General features: G+C 43.8%; 1 long non-coding RNA gene across 2 annotated transcripts; it reads left to right on the forward strand.

Moving 5' to 3' along the window:
• Positions 1 to 1,980: 1,980 nt before the first annotated feature.
• On the forward strand, positions 1,981 to 9,242 carry LOC106599564 (uncharacterized). 2 transcript variants are annotated; one of them, XR_001327497.3, is made up of 4 exons: positions 1,981 to 3,343; positions 3,524 to 3,652; positions 3,736 to 3,957; positions 4,050 to 9,242. It is a non-coding gene; the product is annotated as an uncharacterized LOC106599564 (long non-coding RNA). The 2 variants fall into 2 exon arrangements; XR_001327496.3 differs by having other exon boundaries at positions 1,983 to 3,343; positions 3,544 to 3,652.
• Positions 9,243 to 9,924: the final 682 nt, after the last annotated feature.

Consider the following 9,924-nt stretch of genomic DNA (forward strand, 5'->3'; position numbering starts at 1 on the left):
AAGCTGCCAGCTGAGGACTTGTGAGGCGTCTGTTTCTCAAACTAGACACTAATATACTTGTCCTCTTGCTCAGTTGTGCACCGGGGCCTCCCACTCCACATGTCTCTATAGCCTACCAGTAGTGTCGGTCAAGCTGTAGGCCCAATTGTGTCCATAGGCTTATTGACACTGTGCATATGTCCTGATGGACTCAAAGGCTACTTAAGCTCACTCACGCCAATGTTTGAGGAAGGCCTAATTGGGATCGTCCCTTTTAGCAGGGCTATAGAGCGTTGTCAGGAAGGCTGCTGTCACGGGTAGAAGTGGTGTAGATCCATATCTGGGTGTTGGACAGGCAGCCTGTTTGTGCATTCGTAGGTCGACATCCTCAACAGTAGAGTAGCAAGCAATGAGGAGGCTAGAGGGACAGCGAAAAGTCGGGTATAAAAGCCAACAGGATGACATAGCCTAAATAACTCACGCTGTATTAGTAGGTAGGTTCGGACATGACCATGTCTCAACAGCAGAGCTGGAAAGCTTTGTATCCCGTAGCCTCATCTTGCATCTCTCGTCCTGGACTCAGAGCAGTGGTCACGTTTCTCCTCCTCGCAGTTGCAAGCCTCTGTTTCGAAACGCTGCCTTTTAATGCAGGTAACCAACCAATGTAGAAATGCCAGGTGGAAGTCTGGTGACCATACTTCCTTGTTGAGACCTGCAGAGGGAATAAGCTCCCCAAAACCACTGGTATAGAGACAGACACCATGGAATACTGCATAAACCTGTCCTCAATCATTAATTTCATTGGTCATAACCCGCAAACTTCACCAGACAGCGGCTGCCTGCCCATGATTAAATGCCTCTGTAATGCAATATCGAATGACATTCATGCTTTCCTATATAATCAGGGGGTTATGTATTCTACGTTCATAGGCACTGAAGCTTGTGGTGATCAGTTGCATGTTAGAGCCTATCCACAAGTATAGAAACTACAGGTTAAAGTGCTTAAGGTTGTAAAAGTTGTGGAAGTGGCGTCCTCACTGACCTAGGCCAATTTGGATTGCGCGCACGACCCACTACAGTGAACGTCAATCATCAAATCATTGGAATGACAAACAAATGTATAAATAACTTTAATCTGTTTAATGGATTACATAATATGTAAGATCAAAAGCATGTAGAAAGACCCATTTATAATGTTTTGTGTTGTCAGGAAGCCATGACTGTTAGAGAATAAAGGAGACAGCATCGGTCAAAATCGTGATTTATGACCTTATGTCCGGCTGGTTCGTACATGCCCAAATAAGGGCATCCGGTCTGGACATCCTGGCGGGAAGGTGTCACGTGGTTAGGGTCATATAGTTTTATCCTGTTCTGTCACGTGTTAGAGTGTGTGTTATATCTATATTGCATCTCTTTGAAGTTGTCATGATGATTGATGTGTAGGGCCCTCATTGAACTGGGGGGGTTGTGTTTGAACATTTCAAAGAGGATGACCCCACACCCCCCTGTTTTATTGCTCTTAGGGTTGTTGTCTATGAATTAGGAATGTCCGGGGGGGTTATGTGTTGGAGGCAGACGTCTTATAAATACGCCCCAGACACACATGCGGCCCCAGAACACTAAACAAGATTTTAAAAATAAACATGGATTTTGGTAAAGCAGTGATGACCGTAACAACGGAAGCAGGACCTTGGTTGAAACAGAGAAAAGACCCAGTATAAAGCAACAATATACGACGCACCAAAAAATTGGTTTATATGTGTGTGTAGAACCCAAATACCTCCCGCAACTGCACTGAAAGATCAAGTGATGATGTCTAATGGACAGCACTGGGGGTATCAGTTTGATTACCCGGCCCGTAGAGTGAAACTCTATACTGTAGCCGAAGGTGGAGAATATACAGACCAGACTTTAGGAGTGGACTATGGGGTTGAAGACTGGACGGTTTTTCGCAAGGTTTTGTGTCCCGAACTGAGAGTTATCACCAAGGGGTATAGCTTGTTCACAGGCTACGAGACCCGTTGGGAAGGTACCCCAGACTCCTCAGGAAGAGTATTTCACAGGGTGAAAATACAGAGAAAGAATGGACTTCCATGTGGCTGCGTGGAGTTCTATATCAGCAACGAGGAAACCCGCAACCAAAACATTCGTGATGGTGGCCTGACTGGGGATTTCAGGTTGCGCATGCTTATTCCTTTTAAAAGTTGGGATCTAATGGAATTGAGCATGTTAGAGTTGTTGGACGTTCTTTTTGTACAGAGCCAACAGTGGCAGAGCATTGCTTGGCTAAGGAAGTGCATAATATATACGAATCCTGAGGATTATGATTCAAAGCAATCCCAAGAAGGCTCATCCTCAGAAGGGTCAGCCCCCGAAGAAAACTAAGTATGCGGCTGCGTTAACCACGCCCTGACCCCACCCAAAGGCCTGGTTCTACAATAAAAGGAGGTCCCTTAAAGCCTCCACTTCTTCATTTCAGCATATACCATGGATATTCCTATAACATACCTGGACTCTGATACGTCATGGGGGCCAGACCCTAAGGACTGTATGCCTCGCAGCCAACCATTCTACTCCCCCCAGCCAAGACCCTCGACACCCCCTACATGTCCACAGCCTGAGGATGTGTTTGATGGGGTGGTCAGTACTATTTTTGTGGACACCATCAAGGCCTCTGTAGCCACACTTTTAAACGTGGTGATTGGAGAGGTATATACGTGAAAAATGCATCGGTTCTGAGATCAATCACCCCAGCCAGCGCCGGCATCCGTGTTTATACGAGCCCCCAAAATACTACTTCTTCAACCATTTTGAGGAGCTGGTGAAAAGACTGTGGTCCTGCAGGTTTATACCTGCGCTGGTCAGAGCCCTGGAGTCTATGGGTCTTGTGCCTTCTATTCCCAGAGTTTACGGGGTAACCGAAGCTTTCCTACATGAACTGAAGGAGGCGATCTACATCCACGAGAAACTCAAAGAAATCCGACAAACCCTGGTGGACGACAACAAATACCGGGAAGCTGTGGTGGAGGACGTGATGACTTTCTGGCTCAACAAAACCCCAGAGACAATACCTATTTGTTATTTAGATGTAAAGCAATGGGGAACTATATACATACGTTGTTAGAGAGAATAAATACGTTTTTTTCTTTTGAGAGAACTTACAAATGTGATGCATCAAATTATTGAAAATACAGGATGACGCCCGAAAAAAACGGCACCCCCGCTCTGTAAACTCATTGCAGGATAGTGAAGCCAGACGGTAAGACATCCTATAGCGCACCTCAAAAGACTCCGGGCCAACAGACAGAAGAGTTATCAGGCCAACAGTTAATCTCGGAATCGGTCCTAATGGAGCTTTCTGAAGGTGAGTTAGTGAAAATAATATTAGATTTGGAGAGGGAATTGTATGAATATTAAAAATGTGATATCACTATTCTAAAACTGATGGACAATGATTTTAAGGTAATATGTCAAATGCCCGTATTCTCATATTTTAAAAATGTGTATATTTCGTATACATGTTAATATTATCTAACATCTGTAGGCTCGCAATCCTTTACGCAGATGCTCCGTGGGCTAGATGATTTGGAACCGAATTTGTCAGAGAGGGATTCTCAGAATCAAACTGCGTGCAGCGCCGAAAGCAGCCAGTCTCCGTCACACTATTGTAGATGTAAGTTCAATAGTAAAAAAAAAATGTATACATTAAAAACAAAGTGTGAACCCTATATTAAAAGCTATTTTTTGTGTTTACAGCGGACAGACCCGAAAGAAGGATCACGGGTGCTTCGTGTACTCTGAACGAGGACATCGATGCTATTCTGCCTTTCTGTTCGAACGGGTTTACCCTAACACCACCCAGGAACCAAGCGACATATTTCCGCCCCAAACAGGGCACAACATCGGCGCAAGTGCATTGCGAAGAATCTCCCAGGCCCAAAAAGTTACTTCTTCAAGAAACGGCCCTACACGGACATGGTATGAAGCCCTTATGTTATTAGTAATACAGAGTTTATTATACATTTTTATGATTGAAAATGCTAAAACAATGACCAATAATGTTTTTACAGACTCCTCCCCGGCGTATAACGGCACAGAAGACCATACATACCGAGAACCCGCGGAGGATTTCGGAGCGCCTGACATTCACAATAAAACAAGGAAAACGGATGATTTCAACGTTTTAAATGACATTTCACAGGTAGACGACTGGCTATTCTGTAACGCAGCCAATCTTCTTGATTCCTCCAATTCTTATGTAGAAACACCCAGACCTGAAATAGACCAAGCAGAGTTTATCAAGGCCTTTTCAAAGGCTCTAAAATCCAGAAATGTCTTGCTACACCAACGAATGGTTGATTTACTCGAGTGGCAATACAGTCAGGATCTATCCTTCTGGCATAGAACAATGCCCCGGTTGTTAAAACGCAAATACCGGCGCTAAAACCAGTTACCGAAATGGACGTGCCTATAATTGAGACAGTTGAAAGCCTTTTTGCGAAAATACCCCCGATCTACTAGCTTTAATTGAACGGATGAACGAGGGTGGGGTATCAGACATAATTCCGATAGACGAAAATCTCTTTTCCCAAATTCCCAGCGACCTAATTGAAATAATTAAACATATGAACGAGTCAGGAACAACATATGAAAACCAATTATCTCAAATCCCGCCAGCCCTAGTTTTTTTAATAAACCAGATGAACGAGAGCCTGAGATCTTCTACACCTGACCCTCCAAGCAGCCCGATATTAATGCCCCTTTCAGAAGAGTCTGAAACGGAATGATGTTTTTGAGGAATTGGAAAATTGTCTAATAAATCAGGAGGGAGATGGTCTTGATAGAAATGTCAGGGTTGTGTACAGAAATAAATTCAGCAATACAGAGATTAGACAGTTTTTCAATTTCACATGGGTGAATCAATCTCGATTAAGCTGTTTTTTACGTGATGATTTTGGATACTCTGAACGAACTGTTAGAGAGAGCAAGAGATTATGGCGAACCTCGATGTCTTACAGTTGGAAATTTGTGGAGATAGCATGCAAAACACTAGCTCTTATTTTACCCAATGGTGAAGCAGATCTTGAACAATTTATAGCCCTGCTGGAACGACTTGTTCAATCAAATGTATCCATCATAGCCGATAGGTCGCTGGAGCTTGTTGTGCAAATAATAAGGCAACCCCTGGGTGGTGGGGGGCAGAGAAGGAAGCTAGATTGCATTAGGCTATCAGAAATCATAAACAATAAAAGGGCATGCCTCAAACGTTCACAATCACGGTAATAAGCTATGCTTTGCAATAGGCCTAGCACATTTACTAAACCCTGGATGTACGGATCTAGAGGCGTTGCAAAAGGCTAGAGAGCTTCAAAATGCTGTCGGTCTGGGCATGCGGAATGCTGTGACATTCTCTGACAGTCAAATTTGAAAACTTTCTGAACATCAAGATTGTGGTTTTGTACCACAGTAGAGCTAATGCTTCTCTCTTAATTCCAAAACAACCCCCAACCTCATCCTCAGATCCTGTACTTTTATGTGCAAAACGACCATTACTATGCCATTACCAACATCGGAGCGTTTTTAGGCGCACCATATGTGTGTCCAGCCTGTCATACCGGCTACACCCGAAAGGGGGGCCACTCGTGCCGTTATAACTGTTCCGTATGTCTGGATGAAAAATGTCCGATGCAGCCCTTAAACCTGACACCCTGTGCCGATTGTCACAGGACATGCCGTTCGGCCTACTGTTACGAAAAACACAAAATTGAAACATGGCACCCCAAGGCCTGTAAATCTGTAAGCAGTTGTGATATTAACAGGAAATGTCCAAAATGTCAATGCAATTACAACCTTAAAATAGACAGCCCTAAACCTCATGTGTGTGGAATCATTCATTGCCCAATCTGTAAAGGGCCTTTGAAAAGCAGAGACTCTGAAGTGGTTCAAGATGTGCCCCACGAGTGTTATATTCAACCCTTGGCTGAAGATGAACATTCAGAGATACGTTTTTTATGATTTTGAGACTAATCAACAATCAGGGGTTCATTTGCCTATTTTTGTATCTACCATGACTTTCAAGGGGGATAAGTGGTCAGCTGAGGGACCCAATTGTGCACTCCTCTTTCTAAAACCCCAGTACAGAAACTTTACGTTTATAGCGCACAATTCTAGAGCATATGATTTGTACCTTCTTTTGAACCCTCTGATACAGCAAGGCGTTGCACCCAGTGTCATAGCTCAAGGTAGTAAAATCTTGTGTTTTGTAGACCCCACTTTCAACCAGAGATACATTGACAGTTTAAGCTTCTTACCCATGAGATTGTCTCAAATGCCTGAGGCCTTGGGTTTTGAGAACTCTGTGAAAGGTTGGTTTCCCCATTTTTTTTACATCTGAGGAGAATTTACACTATATAGGATCTTATCCGAGACCTGAAATGTACGGTTGTGATCAAATGTCTCCCAAAGAGCGAGAGAGATTCATGACATGGTACGAGACAGTATGTCACAGCACTTTTGATTTCCACAAAGAGATGGAGTCATACTGTGACAACGACGTGGTTAACCTTCGCGAGGGGTGCCTCAGATTCAGAGCAGAGGTCATCAAAGATGCAGGCATTGACCCCTGGAGTTGTACAACTTGTGGCAAACCTCTTCAAAGTTAGGAGCGTTTGTCACAAATTAAGTGGGAAACTGTCACCAAAGTCAGCCCAGAATTAAAGTTCTTTCGAACATGACAGTACCTGTGTGTTTGTTTCGCTGTCCTGGTCCACCCAGGCCACAGGTAAGGTCAAGGATAGCAGGGTTCGGTACACAAATCTGGTTCTCGCTAGGTCCAGGTCTAAACGCCAACAGGTAAGTCCAAAACAGTCCAGCTCGTACACGGTAAATCCAGCCAATGTAGATTGTCTCTTTCTCTATGGTTCATAGATCCTTCCCGCCCTCTCTCTCTCTCTCTCTTCCTGGTTTTTCTTGACCTTTTATCTGTGGGTCGGCTCCACCTTCTGAGGGTTCCCCTTGCTTCTGGGAATTGTAGTTTTGGCAGTCGGCCATTTTGTGATCTGTAGTTCTGATCGGGGTGGCCATTTTAGTGATCGGGCAGAGCCCGTTTATTAGTTCTGCCCTCACATATCTGCCATTTATCACTCGACCCCCTTCTTTGCCACAAACTATTGCATCGGCATGCATGAAAACCTATCGTACACACTTTCTACCTCTAGCATCTATAGCTATCCCCTCGCCTGACAACTACCGATGCCAATTTAAGTCATACTCTAGTGGCTCCATTCAGTGGTTGGAGTACTTGGCCCAGGATAAAGACATTTTTATTCAACATGCTTTGAATAGGGGTGAGAAGGCGTTTGGGCCTTATCATGTAGATGGATACACACAGATTGACGGTGTTGAGACCGTGTTTGAGTACAACAGTTGTTTCTTCCACGGTTGTAAATCTTGCTTTGAGCCACAGGCCATGTGTGTCCTAACCCAAAATACTTTTGGTGAAATGTACCTAGAGTTTCAAGACAAATGTGAATCTTTACAGGCTACTTATGGTTTGAAAGTGAATGTTATGTGGGAGCATGAGTGGACCGCACTCAAAAAGTCTGATCCTCATGTTCGAGCTTTCCTTTCCAGCTTTGACCCACCAGAACCCTTGGAGCCACGACAGGCCCTGTATGGAGGCCGTACCAATGCTTTGACCTTGCGGTATGTAGCGCAACCAGACGAGACAATAGGTTATGTAGATTTTACATCTCTTTATCCTCATGTAATGAGTTCCTCATGCTATCCTATGGGGCATCCTGAAATTATTCACCGCGACTTTGACTTACCCCAAAACTATTTTGGTCTGATCAAAGCAACGGTCTACCCACCTAGGGGTTTGTTTATACCAGTGTTGCCTTACAAGGAACCTCAATGAAAACTTTTCTTTCCCCTATGTCGCACCTGCAGTGAAAACAACAACCAGGAAAAGCCTTGTGATCACTCAGATCAGGAAAGAGCCCTTACAGCTGTCTGGGTTACACCTGAATTCACAAAGGCTCTAGAGAAGGGGTCTCGTGTGGCCAAAATCTTTGAAGTGTGGAACTTTTCCAGGAAATCAGACACTCTTTTTAAAGAGTACATCAAGACCTTCTTGAGATGCAAGCAGATAGCTTCAGGCTATCCTTCATCGGTCACAGATCAAGAGAGCAAAGACAAGTACATTCGAGACTATCACGACAGAGAAGGCATTCTTCTTGACCCTGACAGAATAGAGGTCAACAAGACCAAACGAAATGTGTCGAAATTGTACTTAAACTCGCTTTGGGGGAAGCTTTCGCAGAGATGCAATATGCTAACAACGACGATCATTAAAGACCCCGAAGAATTTTTTGAATTTGTTTTTTCGGACCAATACGAAATTTCACATTTTTCATTCTTGAGTCAAGACATTACCCTGGTGCAATGGAGACGTAACACAAAGTGGGTTCTACCCCCAGGTAATGTAAATGTGTTTCTTGCAGCATTTACCACGGCCTATGGCCGACTTGAATTGTACGCCCTCATGGAGCAGCTTCAGAGGAGGGTTCTTTACCATGACACAGACTCTGTGGTCTATGTAAGCAAACAGGGTGACTGGAGCCCCCCACTTAGCAACTATCTGGGTGGTTTAACGAGTGAACTCAAAGATGGCAACCATATCACAGAATGGTCCTCCTGTGGGCCCAAAAGCTATGCTTTTAGGACTAAAGACAATCACGTGGTGTTGAAATCCAAAGGCGTGACTCAAAACTACGAAAATGCCCCGCGTGTAAACTTGGAATCAATCACACGCTTGGTCGAGGGGTTCATAAACGATCGGAATAGTGACTTGGAGATTTTGAGCTCCTACAAAAAAATTGTTAGGGATAAAAAGGGCTTCCATCTCAGGAATGCCCCACTTACTAAAAGATTCAGGGTAGTCTATGACAAGAGAATGCTTTTACCTAACGGGACCACACTGCCCTTTGGCTACTGACTTATGCTACAAGCCCCAGTGTGTCTTAAAGCTTAAGATATAATGGCTGCTGTAGAAGGTTTTGACCCCCGGTTGCAACTACCATTTTCGGCCTTAATCGCAGGCCCCTCCAACAGTGGTAAAACTTGTTTTGTAAAAAGTATTTTAGAGAATTCTGAACATGTGTTATCTCAGAAGCCTGACAATATTGTGTGGTGTTATTCATGTTATCAACCTATGTATGATGAATTGTTGAAGAAAATAAAAATCAAGTTTGTTGAAGGAATACCTGAATCCCTGTCTGATGATGAACTTTTACCTCCACATAAAAACAATCTGCTGGTTTTGGACGATATGCTATTTGCAGGTAGCGAACATCCTGAAATTGCACGAGCATTTACCCAATATACTCATCATAGAAACCTGTCTGTGCTTTACTTGGTGCAAAATGTGTTTCACCAAGGTAAAAACAGCTGTACCATCAGTTTGAACGCCAATTACATGGTTTTGTTCAAAAACCCTAGAGACAAACTACAAATTAACACTCTAGCTCAGCAGATGTACCCGGGAAGGAAATCCTACTTTATGGATAGCTATGAGGACGCTACCAAAGAACCATTTTCTTATTTAATCGTGGATTTAAAAGCAAATACTCCAGAACACCTGAGGCTCCGAACAGGCCTGTTCCCATGGGAGTGGCCGGCGGTGTACATTCCTAAAAAGTAACCGCTATGTCTCTGCGTTTAAAAAGAAACCTGCCCCTCTTGAGAAGCCTAGTTGGGGCTACAGCTAAAGAACGGAAGGACATCTTGGATCACTGTTCTTCAGATCTCATATTATCCCTATGTGAGATTGCTTTGAATCTTCTCAAAGGGCGCATTCCACTCACCCTGACCCAATTAAAAAAATTAAAGAGACAAAAAAACGCGATCAAACTCTTTGCCAATAAAAGAGCCAGTCTTCGAAAG

This window comes from Salmo salar, chromosome 03, assembly GCF_965601325.2.
Source record: "Salmo salar chromosome 03, fSalSal1, whole genome shotgun sequence".
Lineage (NCBI taxonomy): Eukaryota > Metazoa > Chordata > Actinopteri > Salmoniformes > Salmonidae > Salmo > Salmo salar.